The sequence below is a fragment of the Ornithorhynchus anatinus genome, chromosome 1 (assembly GCF_004115215.2).
Source record: "Ornithorhynchus anatinus isolate Pmale09 chromosome 1, mOrnAna1.pri.v4, whole genome shotgun sequence".
In the NCBI taxonomy this organism is placed as follows: Eukaryota; Metazoa; Chordata; class Mammalia; order Monotremata; family Ornithorhynchidae; genus Ornithorhynchus; species Ornithorhynchus anatinus.
Window position 1 is genome coordinate 95,362,378 of NC_041728.1, and position 15,741 is coordinate 95,378,118.

The following is a 15,741-nucleotide window of genomic DNA, read 5'->3' on the forward strand; positions in this document are numbered from 1 at the left end:
CAGTGCTCTGCATAGAGTGGTTGCTTAATCAATTCCTATGATAACCACTTTATAACCCTGATTAAGAGAGAAATAGGTTAATAGGAAGTTTTGGCTATAAAAAACATTCCCCTGAAAAATTGTTTGTGACAAAATTCCTGTATCAATTACACTTTCATTATTATTGTTATGATGATGACATTTCTCCAGCACTTGCTCTGTGATATGCACTGTGATAGATACAAAATAACCAGCTCTATATAGTCCCTATCCCACAAGGGGGTCACAATCTAAGTCTGAGGGAAAACAGGCATTGCATCCCTACTTTGAGGGATGAATTAACTAAGGCATAGAAAAGTTACATGACTTGCCCAGGTTCACACAGAAGATTAGTAGAAAGACTGGGTTTAGAACACAGATCGTCAGACTACCAGTCCATGCTCTTTCCACTAGGCCTCTCTCTCCATTCTAGAGTCAATTTTATTTATTCTATAAATGAAATACTTTTGGATATTAGTTCCTTCGGACTCACCCGCAGACACCTTAGAAATCCCAGTTCCAAATTGCCAGGGTCCCTCTAGACTAAACTGGACATTTTAGCATTTGACTCAGGTCCAAAGTTGTCTCTATGGTATTTTCTGGGAAATGACAATCCCGGAACTGACAATAAAATATTGCGAAAAACAGTATCTAGTGAATTAGGAAGAAACTCCCAACACATATCTTAAAAGTGATGTTTGTGCATCTTTCATTTGATACTGATTTCTCTGGCCTCGCCAGAAATCATTTCCAAAGCAAACAATTCTAAGATTCCACTAAATTGTGAGCTCTTTGGGGGCAGGAGTCATGTCTACCCAATCTATTGTATTCTCTGAAGTGCTTAGGACAGTGCCCAGCATATGCAGTAAATGCTCAATAAATACCATTGCTGGAATGAAAGATTGTATACCAGTGGGTTTTTTTTTTTCTTTTTCTTCACTCATGAATCATTTATATAATCAGGAATGGCTGAAACTGTATTTTCCAACCTGCCAGACTGGGGTTGAAGTTGGTGCTCTCTGCCAGCTCAAAGCCTGGGAATGAAGAATACCCACCTCCCTTTGATGACTCATTAAGTCTGCCTAGAATTTCATCTCTAAGGTTAGTTAGTGCTTAATGATCACATTGATTACAATTGGAAAGGGTTTCTACTTCAGAAAAGGGGCGAGGTGGGATGGGGAAGTTGTTTCTCAGCTCACCTCTCCACCCCTGTTGGCATGCACCCAAACCTCGGTCCTAGAACAGGGCTTCACTCCTAAGGCAGCTCCTGAAGGAACGGGTGACAAGGTGATCTACTGTGTGGAGAGAAGAGATTCGGCCCCAAAACTACCTAGATACACTTTCGAGAGAGGAGCAGTTTCATAATCTCTTAATAAAGAAAAACAAATAGCGTCATTAGTCTTGAACTCTTCAAAGAAAAATATACAAAGCAAATGTAACTCCTTGAGGGCAGGGACCATGTCTACCAACTCTATTGGATTGTCCCAAGTGTAATGCTCTGCATACTGTAAGTCCTCAATAAATATCTTTGATGAACTGGTTGATTTTGTACTCCAAAACACTCTAATAATAGCAATTATTAAACTTTTCAAAATGAGAAAGCAAATGTTTCAAGTGTGCCCCTAACTTTGGATCTTCGGAACTTCCTTTATTGAACTTTAAGAGCGGTGTGGGTTACTAGTAGAAGGAAGATTTCTGATTGTATTTTAGTTTTTATCTGAAGATTCAATTGAACTTTGTGTTCAATTTTAACCCGTGTGTTTACCTCGAAGCACTGTGTTTGACTTTCTTTTATTGAAGAAAAGATATGGGCATCCAGGGATTATTTAAAGACCTGGTGACACCTAATGGAAGATACTGAAAAAACATTCTATTTCAATATCCTGTGAGAAGGGTTTTTCTTTGTTTTTTTTTAACTGATGATAGAGAGGGATGTTTTCTTCTGGATATATTACTACAGTGTTTGCATCACAAATACCAAGAAGAAAGAAAATGCACCCAAATAATAAATGGAAGGATGTTGTTCTGTAGGTGGTGCTTTTAGTCAGTTTTCCCAATTTTTATTTGTTTTTGGAAAAGTATGTCACTGTAATAAAATGCCAAGTCCAGCTCCATCTAGGAATATGCCCTTTTAACCTGACCTAATTGGAAAGTCTGACTGGTAAGGGCAATATCAGCGATCTATTTTCCAAAAGGAAGTCAGTTTTATTTCAGAGTTAGAAATCAGAGTGACATCTCTCATAGACAAATGTCCTTTCAGAACCCCACTGGGAAATCAATAGACTTTTATGAGGTTAACTGCAGTTTTTTGTGTAAACATCATAAGGTTTTATGATGGCAAGAAGAATCCTTTGTTTTCAATATGTAAAAATTCCAATGATTAGGATTTTTGGTGCCCCAGTTAAGGACAGGGAAAATCAAATGTGATTTTAAAATGAATGACAAGAAAGATACTGCAGTAAATGAAAATGTAATGATATTTTCTGTAGAAATAATTAGATCAATTTTATGATGACTAGTATAGTGTGCATAATTTGAGTTACTGGGCCATTCACAGTTAGAGATTAATTGTGATTTCAGCAATTTAAATCCATTTGTTGGTTTAGAGTAGCTTCAACATATCACCAGTATCTATAATCTAAAATTTCCAGAAGCAAATATCCTAAAGAACTCTTGAGAGCATCCTGTGAGTTTTCCACTTTGTTTAATCCAGGGATATATAAACTTTTTAATTATCATTATTATTATTTTAAGGTCAGGGTTGCAGAAAAGTTCTCGACTATGGACCACATATTATGGTGCAGATGGATAGGTCAAGAGGGTTAATGGGCAGAACGATACAAGAATTCTGCAGTTAATATTGCTTCTGCCAGAACAAGGTGCCAGAAACATTTGTTCAAATGGGTCACGTGATCCCATGAAGAATGGTTATTTACCAAGGTAGATGCCTACTCCCCATTGCTTAAACCTATGGGCTTGTTAGGCTTGATTAAACCAAATGGGAAGCCATATTTTACATGCAGACCTTGGTTTGGATGCCCCTACTCAGCCTAGTCAAGTCAAAATGGCAGATAGGAAGTAGGTTGGCGGTAACACCTACCACTTACTTGAGGGGAGCTCGTGGAGGAATTCCCCAGGGAATATGTGAAAGAACTAATGCTGCTTTCTACCATGGTAAGAAGGACCCAGTGCTAGGGCAGTTTCAGCCCATAAAAACCCATGGTGTGAAAGCCCTTTTGTGGCCCCAAGAAAGAATATAGTTCGGAACCCTTCTCCACCAGTACTTTCAGCCAGTAAACTGTTCTTTTCACCACTGTTGTTTTTCTGAGTCCTAACAGAAAAACTATGGTCAGTAGTCTGTGTATATTTCATCAGATAATCAATATTTTTTCCCCCAAAATACTCTGCCACTTTAGGGAGCAATATCTAAGGCAATTCCTCTTGTAGCAGTCACGCTTTTATGATTGGTGAACTCGGATATAATTGAAAACATATGCACAGTGAAGTTCAGATCAAACACAAGAACAATGACAAGAAAGGCAAAAGATTTTAGTTCGGTATGGCAGACGATATGCCCCACCTAAAGCTGACAAAGAATTAGGTCCTTATAAAGCTATATATCCACTTCTCTTGTAATGTGAGGGTTGTGTTCTTGTCAAATCTTGCAATAAGGAAAACTCATGGTGTAGCACTCGCTCTCTCCAACAGCACATATATGCACCCAGGCAGTTTCTCTGATAATGTGGTATGCAGACTCAAACAGTTTCACCTTTTCAGAAGAACACTCCCTAATTTTCTAATTGAGTTCTAGCTAAAACACTTATGGAAAACAAGTATTCTAGCATAACTGAATGTAAATGACAATGTCCAAACTGACAGAGAATGTCTTATTCATTGTTATATACGGCATTGTTCAAAATATAAATTCCTCTAGGACAGGGACATTGTCCTTTACTTCTGCAATACATTGTCAAGCACCTGGACAATGCCCTGCACAAAGTGAGTGCTCAATAAATACCACTGAGGGTAACATTAATCAGGTATTAGGTTATGTATGTGTATAAGGGAACAAAAACACTCATGTCTCTATTAAAAAAAAAGAGCAGCTCTCTTCCTCAGGGATTATCTTCACACATCATTGGATTAGGAAAGATGAAAAATGAGATTAAAGCATATTAAAACATACAGGGAAACAACAGTCTATAAATTATCTAAATCTCTCTTATTGTAATCCATCTAGCAGAGGCAGAAATATGAAAGAAGTTTCCCTTCACGCTTCTATCCAGTTAAAATACTAGAAACCAAGCTTTCCCTTCTGTGCCCATGTTTGGCATGGAATTTGCAGCTGCAAAGCCAGTTTCCGCTTTGTTGGCCTTCCAGTGACCTGAGAGCTGACCTAAAGGGACCACTCTTATTAGAGGACACAAGGTAATTCAGCCTCATTCCTCCTTTGCCTGTGTCTCTCCTCCATAGAAACTGTCGAATGACATGTGGTGTTTTATGAAACGATCGTGTGTCAGGGGTGGATGTGGAGCTGGGGCCCACCAGCCCCATTCTGACTCGCACCACCTAAATGGCAAGTCAAGATGCTTCTCCCTAAGCCTACCCAGTGTCAGCGTGAGTTGCATTTTATTTAATGCCTGGCGTTAAAAACACTGTTTTCTGATTTTGCCTCACTGAATTTTCGTCTCCCCCGAGGGAGCAATTCCTTTTCTACATTTTAAGAAATACACTTTCTTCTGAGAAAGAAAGAGGGCCCAGTACACCAGAGCTGAGACCCAGATAAAGGGAAAAGACTAAGTAGTAGTTTGCGTCTTTCTGAAAAAATCTATGACGCTCAGAAGCTAATTAATTTTTTGATCTTAAAAACCCATACTGTCTCTTTAAAGGACTATGGCAGTCTGATGCGGGTTGTTAAATTTTATGTTGTGTGTAATGCTGTAATTGATGTCAAACCTTTCACATAGTCTTAACACTGACATTGGGCAGTTCAACTCAAGAAGCTCAGTTACAGGAGTCCAGATTAAGTAACCTAACCATGAAATGGGTGATAGGAAGGGTTTTTATTGCATGTCATTGAGAAGTTCAAATGCAAAGTAATTAAGTCACAGCCAAATATGGAAATTTTCTTTCCCATCAGTTTATTTTCGTGCATAATTGGGTGTTTTAAGGTGTATCACTGAAGGCTGTTTCTCCTGTAAATGCATATAAAACTTTATTACCCTTGTAAAATGCATGCTGTGAATTCTGATGCTTCTGTGTGTTTGGGTGAACATAATTATTCCCTTTGCAGGGAAGCACTGCTTACCTAGATCCTGAAACAAAACTAAGTTTTCAAGATGACTACTGATTAAATGCTATTTGCTCTAAAAACTTAATATTCTTAACTAAATAGGTGTGGAAAACCCAAATCATATTTTCAAAAAGACAGCTAGGTCTCTTAATAAAATGTGTGAATCTCATAAAAGCGGGACACTGTTCGTGTGATCTGGCTGAGAATAGCTTGTTTTCATAGCCAAAGTTCAGTGTAGTATGTTGACATTGTGTTGGTCCTTAACAGACCCAGCTATCTGAAAATTCATCAGCAAGTTTGTCTCAGACTATCCCTTCATATTTCTATGCAATGTGTCTTTAGATCCCCAGTTATAGGCTACTACATCATACTAAAACACAGCATCACAGATGGCCTCTCTACAGCATGAAATATGCTGGAGAAGCTCGTGGAGTGAAATCAAACAGTATATTATCTTGATAGACATCACAAAAACAATTAAACCCAATAACACACTTGAACCCTAGCAACTACTAAGCAAGATTCTTGCAGGCAGGGAACTTGTTCACCAACTCTGTTGTACTGTACCAAGTGCTTAGTACAGTGCTCTGCCCACACTAAGCACCCTATATATACACCATTGATTGACTGATTGATCCCTAGACTAGTCCATTCAGAACTGAAGATGCTCTTTCTGGTCTTTTTTTTTCCTCAGTAAGGTTTAGGCAGATCAGGCTCCAAGTCTGTTTAGTTTTTTCTCTGCCACCCTGTTGGAAGATGCAACATAAATAAGAGTCATTGTGTTAATTTCTGATCCACTGAGAAACTGTCCCTCTCAACATGTTACATGTCATCGAAGCTATGACACAGGCATTCAGGAACTTCCACAGGTTGGTGACTGTGCTCTTGATACAAATACACAAAAAAGATTTAGATGATTGCTTTAAATTACTTCTGCACACAAGGATGGTCTGACTGTATGCCAGAAGAAAATCCAACATTCCTTACACATAAACAACAAACTATATGGGTGACACAGAACATAATTTTGTCCCTAGACACTGCTACCTCCTGGGAAGTACACAGTCTGAAAATCTGCAGGCAGGGGAGAAAATAGAACTACGAAGACTGGAATCACTGAGTGGTTGACAGGCAACCTTTATCAACAGTGGAATAGCAAGCATCTGTTAAGTGTCTACAAAGCTGTGGTTATCATCATCATCAGCGGCATTTATTGAGAGCCATCTGTGTGCAGAGCACTGAACAAAGTGCTTGGGAGAGTATAATACACAGAGTTGGTAGATGTTCCCTCCAACAATGAGCCTGAAGTCTCCAGCTAGTACTGTAAGCCATTGCTTCACACAGTATCTAAGTCCCGAAGTCTTCATGATTGAGTTGAGGCTCAACTATAGTTTTTGGTGGGAGACCCCAGCATCATCATCATATGGCTATGCAGCCTGGCCAAGCATAGAAGACCCATTTGGCCTCTTGATCTATTTAAGTTCCTCGTGGCCAGGGATGATTGTCTACCAACTCTATTATATTATAGAAGCAGAATGGCATAGTGAGAGTCAAAGGTTGTGGGTTCTAATCCCGGCTCTGCCACTTGCCTGCTGTGTGGCCTTGGGCAGGTCACTTCACTTCTCTGGTTCTCAGTTACCTCATCTGTAAAATGGAATTTGAAACTGGAAGCCCCATGTGAGACAGGGACTCTATCCAACCTGATTTGCTCTTATCCAACCCAGTGCATAGTAAAGTGCCTGGCACAAGGTAAGTACTTAAAAAATATCACAGTCATTATCATACTTTCCCAAGTGCTTAGCATGGTGCTCTGCACACAGTTAGCACTCAGTGAATACCACTGATTAATTGACTAATTTCACCAATTTATCTATAGACCAAACACAAGCAGGTTAGTGAAGCTGGCTACATGCAGTTCTATACTATGTGCTTGGGAGAACTTAGTAGAATTGATTCCTTCCCTGTAGTTGTTTATAATCTAGCAGAAAAAAAAAAGACACAAAAGCAGTAGAGTTTAAAGCACGTTATTGCTGCCAAAGGGTATGCATATCCAAGTTCATACGTAGCAAAATGATGAAATAAACAGTTAGGGGAATATAAAGTGGGGAGACGAGAGTGAGGAAAGATCCCCTAGAGGATTTCAGAAGGGCTCTGATGATGGGGTGAGCAGTGGTCTGTTGGATGTTAAGGGGGAAGGATTTCCAAGCAGGAGGGAGGGTGTAAATCAAGAGTTTAGCATCAGTAGAGATGAGAATGAGGCACAGAGAGTAGGTTGACTTGAGAGGAATGAAGAATATGAGCTGCAGTATACTGGAAGAAGAGTTTGGTTAAGTAGGAGAGATAGATCTGATTGAGTTCCTCTGCTTGATGTGCAAAGGAATGAGCAACCTTGGGAAGTTTTTGAGCAGTGAAGAGTCAGGTGCTGAATAAACATTTTAGAAAAATGATCAAGGGAGCAGGATGAAGTATGGACTTGAGGCAGGGAGGAGGTAGAGATAGACTGGAGGTAGGGAGATCAGCAAGGAGGCACCAGAACTGTGGCAGTGCCTACTGAAACACAACTCTTTCGAGTAGAGCATCTGAGGAGAGTGGATGACAATAAGAAGCAGAGAAGCTTGGAGAAGCAGCATGGCTCAGTGGAAAGAACACGGACTTGGGAGTCAGAGGTTGTGGGTTCTAATCCCAGCTCCACCACTTGTCTGCTATGTGACCTTGGGTGAGTCCTCACTCTGTTATGTACTATTTGAGCACTGGGGTAGATACAAAAATAGTCAGATAGGGACACTCCATTATAAGATAAGTCACTCCATATACAGATGAAGAAAATGAGGTACCAAAGGGTTAAATGACTTTATGCATAAAGTCACAGAGCAAGCAAGTGGCAGAACCAGGACTAGGACCTGGATCTCCATTCCCGATATGTGCTCTTTCCACTAGGCTACACTGACTTACTTTTAAATATTTCATCTTTTAAAGTGAAAGGCAACTACAGGCTAAGAAGGAAGGAGAACAGATATTAAATTCTCATTTTTCAGATGAGGAAGCCGAGACACAGAGAAGTTAAATGACTTGCCCAAGATCATATAGCAGGCAGGAGGTAGAGGTGGAATTAGGTCCCCCATTAGGTATGTGAAAGAAGTGATACTTGCCTAAGGTACTTTTGATTGGATTAACCATATTCCTGGTCACCCCTGTTTTATCTACCTCCACCCAGTTGAAGGGGTCAATTTACAATTGACTAAATGGTCATATCTTACCTTCTGGAGCTAACTTCCTCCCTGTGCCTCATTCTCACCTATCCCACCATCCCACCATCGACCCTGGCCCACATCCTACCACTGACCTCACATCCACCAAACTAACTCTTTTCCCCTCTTCAAAGCCCTACTGAGAACTCACCTCCTCCAGAAGGCCTTCCCAGACTGAGCCCTCCCTTTCCCTCTGCCCCTCCTCCCCTCCCCATTGCCCTTACTCCCTCCCTCTGCTCTACCCCCCTTCCCCTCCCCATTGCCCCTACTCCCACCCTCTGCTCTACCCCCTTTCCCCTCCCCACAGCACTTGTGAATATTTGTATATATCATTTATTACTCTATTTCATTAATGATGTGTACATATCTATTTATCTATTTTGATGCTATTAATGTCTGTCTACTTTTGTTTTGCTGTCTGTCTCCCCCTTTTAGTCTGTGAGCCCATTGCTGGGCAGGGATTGTCTCTATCTGTTGCTGAATTGTACATTCCAAGCGCTTAGTACAGTGCTCTGCACACAGTAAGTGCTCAAAAAATACAACTGAATGAATGAATGGTAGTTGCAGAGGGGATCTAATTCATTCAACATCTCCCAGTCATATGATGCAATATGATGTGGACAATTTCCATTAATAGCATATGTACATCTGCTCCAGCTTATCAGAATGGTGGTGGGGAGAGGAAGGAGCATGTGTCTGGTGGGTAGGAAGAGGAAGATGAGAGCCCATTGCCTTTGAAAATGTCTCCTCTTATTTCAACAGGGCTTCCAGCTAGGTTAAGTGTGAAAATTAAAATGAACATCCTTCCCTGTCCCACTAACCAGCTGCTGCCACTGTCACTGCTGATGGCAGCACAAAACCAACACTCCTCTTGTTCCACCAATCCCACATGCTCACCCACTCCCACAGTACAGCCCACAGCGGTTGGACAGAGAGGAGGAGTGGGAAAAATACTGAAGTAGGAGTTGCCCTGCCTCCTACGTGTTCGTGTCTGATTCTTGGCCACACCGCCTGGGAGTAGGAAGGAGAGGAGACTCTGGGAAGGGTTGGGGGCTGGGCTGGCTGGGCTCAGCAAATATGCCAGCCTTCTTCTTTCCCAACTCCTTAGGGCTATGTTCTGTTCTGGGGTTGCAGCTCCTTGGAGTGGGGATTGAGGCTGCTGTCAATTGATGAGGTGTGGGCGATGAGTGAGAGGAGGAGGGGGTAATGTAAAGTACCACCTCTCTCTTCCCTGGCACTGTCGCCTTGAAGGTAGGCCAGCAACCACGTAGTGTAATAATAATAATAATGATAATGATGATGATTGATATCTGTCAACTACTTACTATGTGTCAAGCAATGTTCTAAGTGCTGAGGGAGATATAAGATAATCAGGTCAGACACAGGCCCTGTGCCACACAGAGCTCAAAATCTAAGTAGAAGAGAGAACTGAATCCCCATTTTACAGAGGAGGCAACTAAAGCACAAACAAGTTAACTGATTTATACAAGGTCACACAGCCACCATGTGGAGAAATTAGGATTAGAAACCAGGCCTCTGACTCCAAGACTTATACTCTTTCCACTAGGCAATGCTGCTCCTCATCACCTAGACAGCGGAGGAGGAGGCAGGATAGGACAGGTACGTACTGGGTCATTTTGAAGTACTTCTCCCTATAAATGGGCCATATCTCTTCCCCCCTCTTCAAAACCTTATTGAAGGCACATCTACTCCAAGAGGCTTTCCCAGACTAAGCCCCACTTTTCCTCATCTCCCACTCCCTTCTGCATCACCCTGACTTGCTCCTTTTGCTCTTCCTCCCTTCCAGCCCCACAGTACTTATGTACATATCTGTAACTTTATTTGTGTTGATGTCTGTCTCCTCCCCCCACCACCCCTCCCCGGACTGTAAACTCAATATGAGCAAGGAATATCACTGTTTATTGTTGTATTGTATGTTCACAAGCTCTTAAGTGTTCAATAAATATGATTGAGTGGATTGAATGAATGAATGAACTCTAGTGGCTAATCTTCTCTGGAACTCCCCAGGACTCATATAACTCCCAGGGTGGTGGTCTTTCTACAAGGCAGGAAAAGCTCTTCAAACCACTTGGAGGAGAAGAAGAAGGCATTACTTGGAGGAATGCCAGCATGTGGGGTGGAGTGGATTCTCTCTGGCTTCACAATGGTTTGGGGCAGAAGGGATTCTGCTCTGATTTTAGACTGTGAACCCCAAAGAGGGATACAGTCCAACCTGAGCATTTCATATCTACTTCAGTCTTTACCAGAGTGCTTGGAACATAATAAGTTCTTGCCCAGTACCACAATTTAGTACAGTGCTTGGCACTTAGTATATACTTAACAAATGCCACTATCATTATTATGCTCATTAGGCAGATAGGGAGATGAGAAAGGAAGAATGGAGAGGGAGAATAGAAAAATAAAGCGAGGACAGAGGGTGGGAAAGTTATATAATGTACATCCTCAATTTGTGGTGTCATAAAGTTGAGTCTAATGTAGCAAGGTACAGTTCGTTATAATTCTGACTGTCACCAGTCCAGGTCAGCTTTTTATGTGTATATGTGTGCATACACTCTTACAAGGATTCCTCGGTGCAATGATCTTAATTTGGCCCTCTTTCATGAATAGAGAGGTCACCTCCTCCAAGAGGCCTTCTCTGACTGAGCTTCCCCTTTTCCCTCTGCTCCCTCTGCTCCATCTCTGCCTCCCCTTCACCTCCCCTCAGCTAAGCCCCCTTTCCCCCCTTTCCCTCTGCTCCTCCCCCCTCCCTTCCCCTCCCTTCAGCACTGTGCTCATTTGTATACATTTTTTATTACCCTATTCATTTTGTTAATGAGGTGTACATCCCCTTGATTCTATTTATTGCGATTAAGTTGTCTTGTTTTTTGTCCATCTGTCTCCCCCGATTAGACTGTAAGCCCGTCAGTGGGCAAGGATTGTCTTTATCTGTTGCCAACCTGTACATTCCAAGCACCTAGTACAGTGCTCTGCACATAGTAAGCGCTCAATAAATACTACTGAATGAATGGAGAATGAATTTTAATGATGATATTTTTAAAAGTGTCCTCTCCTTTCATCTTTCTGTGCTACACTAGTTTTTCAGTTCCTATAAATCTTAGGTCCTCAAATTCCTTCCTCTTTGAACACACTCCATTTTCTCCACAACTTTGACAATACTTTGACATGAATAGAGAAAGTAAAATCCAATTTTAACAGCTATTTGATCTTGCAACCATATGCAGTGTGCTTTTGTTAGTAATTTTTAATATTTTGAATAATTTTAGTCGATTTTTTGTATCATGAGATGGCATTAATGCACTTTACATTATTTCCTATGGGAAACTCTACTTTGTTTAAAGTCTTTTGCTTAACACACTATTTTCATGGAACCAATTAAGAGTACTAACAGGGGAGTTTCTGCAGACATATATGTGTGCTGCTGATTTCCAGTTATTATGTGTCCCATAATCTAACGATAGAATGGAATTTACTTCATCATGATCCTTTTATTTTAAAAACAATATGTGGCTTCATAAGGTTCCAATTGAACTTCAACAATTGTTACTATTATCATCAGTAATATAATTTATATTCCTACAATAACCCATTCATGCCAATGTCTGAATTCATTTGCAAATATAGCTAGCACTGTAGTCCCTCTATTTCCCCTAGAGCTCTCCCTATGCCATAATGCAGGCACGCCTCAGGTTACAGCCAACCCACAATATGAAAACCCTGGAGCTATAAACTGTAATGTTCGAAGCCTTACCCCAGCAAAACCCACGCCAGTCTGAGTTCAACAGGTAACTACATCAGTTTACACACTTTCCTGAGAATAAGCAATCAATAGTGAGATCTAGGAAGGAATGTGTTCTAGTGTACAGAGCATTGGCCTGGGAGTCAGAAGACCCTGGACTCTAATAGTGGCTCTGCCACTTGTCCACTATGTGACCTTGGGCAAGTCACTGCACTTCTCTGTGCCTCAGTCACTTTGTCAAATGGGGATTATCCTTATCACCGTGAATGGTACAACCATCCTTCCCGTCCCTCAGGTCCGCAACCTCGGTGTCATCTTTGACTCGGCTCTCTTGTTCACCCCACACATCCAATCCATTACCAAAACCTGCCGGTCTCACCTTTATAATATCGCCAAGATTCGCCCTTTCCTCTCCAACCAAATGGCTATCTTACTGCTACAGGGTCTCATAATATCCCGGCTAGATTACTGTGTCAGCCTTCTTTCTGATCTCCCTTCCTCCTCTCTCTCCCCACTCCAGTCTATTCTTCACTCTGCTGCCCGGCTCATCTTCCTGCAGAAACGCTCTGGGCATGTCACTCCCCTTCTTAAAAACTTCCAGTGGTTGCCTATTAACCACCGCACAAAACAAAAACTTTTCACTCTTGGCTTCAAGAGTCTCCATCACCTTGTCCCTTCCTACCTCTCCCCTTCTCTCGCTTTCTACTGTCCACGCCGCACGCTCCGCTCCTCTGCCGCCCACCTCCTCACCGTCCCCCGTTCTCGCCTATCTCGCCATCGACCCCTGGGCCACATCCTCCCGTGGTCCTGGAATGCCCTCCCTCCTCACCTCTGCCAAACTAATTCTCTTCCCCTCTTCAAAACCCTACTTAAAGCTCACCTCCTCCAAAAGGCCTTCCCAGACTGAGCTCCCCTTTTCCCTCTGCTCCCTCTACCCCCTCTTTTCACCTCTCTGCAGTTAAACCCTCTTGTCCCCCCCTTTCCCTCTGCTCCTCCCCCTCTCCCATCCCATCCCCTCAGCCCTGTACTCATCCGCTCAACTGTATATTTCTTCATTACCCTATTTATTTTGTTAATGAGATGTACATCACCTTGATTCTATTTATTTGCTATTGTTTTAATGAGATGTTCTTCCCCTTGATTCTATTTATTGCCATTGTTCTTGACTCTCTGTCTCCCCCGATTAGACTGTAAGCCCGTCAAAGGGCAGGGACTGTCTCTATCTGTTACCGATTTGTACATTCCAAGCACTTATACAGTGCTCTGCACATAGTAAGTGCTCAATAAATACTATTGAATGAATGAATGAATATTAAAAGTTAATATAAAATGGAGATTATTTTAAGTTATTAAATGTTAAGGAGCCAAGCAAAAAGATGGGCCTGCATTTGAATGTCAGGAAATCAAAGATCATGACAACTAGAAGTTTTAACACATTTATAGCAGATGGAGAGAAGATTGAAATAGTTGACTATTTCTCTCTTCTGGGATCAATAATCAATAATAAAGGAACTAGTAGTGAAGAAATTCGCTGAAGATTAATGTTAGGAAGACTTGCTATGAAGAGCCTGAGTGCCCTAGTAGGGAACCTGAGTGCCTAGTGGAAAAGGCATGGGCTGGGGAATCAGAGAACCTGGGTTCTAATCCTAGACCTGCCACTTTCTTGCTGTTTGACCTAGGGCAAGTCACAGCTTCTCTGTGCCTCTGTTCCTCATTAACAAAATGGGGATTCAATATCCTTTCCTACTGAGAGCTCAGGTCCTCTAAGAGGACTTCCCAGACTGAGCTACTCTTTTTCCCTCTGCTCCCTCTGTTCCCTCTCTGCTCCCCCTCCACCCTCTGCTCCTCCCCCTTCCGCCCTTCACCTTCCCTCAGTTAAGCCCCCTCTCCCTCTGCTCCTCTCCCTCTCTCTTCCCCTCCCATCAGCACTGTGCTCATTTGTATACATTTTTTATTACCCTATTTATTTTGTTTATGAGGTGTACATCCCCTTAATTCTATTTATCATGATTATGTTGTCTTGTTTTTGTCCGTCTGCTCCCCCAGTTAGACTGTGAGCCCATCATTGGGCAGGGATCGTCTTTATCTGTTGCCGAATTGTACATTCCAAGCACTTAGTACTGTGTTCTGCACATAGTAAGCGCTCAATAAATACTATTGAAGGAATAAGCCTGGAAAAAGTCATGAAATGTGCTGATGTAGCAATTGCCACAAAAGTACAATTTGTCAATTCTATGTTGTTTCCAGTGACAATGTATGGATCTGAAAGCTGAACTGTGAAAAAACAGGATAGAAAGAGGATTGATTATTTTGAAATGTGGTGTTGAAGAAGGCTTTTGCCAATATCATGGACTGACTGAGAAACAAACAGTTGGTTTTGAAGCAAATTAAGCCAATGTGATCTTTGAAAGGTAAAATGACTCGATTTAGATTAGCATATTTTGGGCACAACATCAGGAGGCTTAATTCTCTGGAGAAGACACTAATGCTAGGAAAAGTCCAGGGACCATGTGGAAGAGGCAGACCTGCAGCTAGATGGGTAGAAACTGTTAGCAAGATTATGGATTATGGCAGAAGTTAGGATGTTCCTGAGAAAATATATCCATAAAGTCTCTATGAATAGGAAAGAACAGCACTTAATAATAATTATAAAAATGGGGATTATGACTGCGAGCCACTTTGGGACATGGACTGTGTCCAATTTGATTACCTTGTATCTACCCCAGTGCATAGTACAGTGCCTGGCATATAGTAAAACTGCAAGCTCTTTGTAGGCAGAGAATGTGTTTGTTTATGGCTATGTTGTAGTTTATCAAGTGTTCAGTACAGTGTTTAGCACATGGTAAGTGCTCAGTAAATATGATTGAATGAGTGAATGAATAATGCTTCACAAATACAACAAAAAACACTCAGCAAACAGTTTGTTCTGGATTTTCAAGGCATGAAGAATCTCATGAGCAGATAAGCAAAGAAGCTGTTGAACTAGGGAGGCAACCTTCTTTAGAAATGGATTATGCAAATGTGGATGAGATAAATGTATCTCACTCAGATAAGCTGTAGTCCAAAGAGGGACTTCAGCAATCCAATCCAATCATTACTAGATGCTTAACAGATGATGAAGTTGTAATAGCATACCCATCACTAGATAAAACTTTGGAATTAAAAACCTGGCTTCAATTTTCAAGGAAGTGGAGGAATTTATAAATATGACTGAGAAGACCTTAATGAAGAAGTTCAAGAGTATGCAGAGGAGTTCAGAAGGAGTTAACTTGTTACAAGGTGCTTTAAGAAGAAAAGAATTATGATTTTCAATCTAAGATGAATTAACAATGATAATAATAATTAATAACAATTGCACTAAACTATGCACTATACTAAACTTGGTGGTTAGGTTAATCAGGTTCGAATCAGCTCCTGTCCCACAT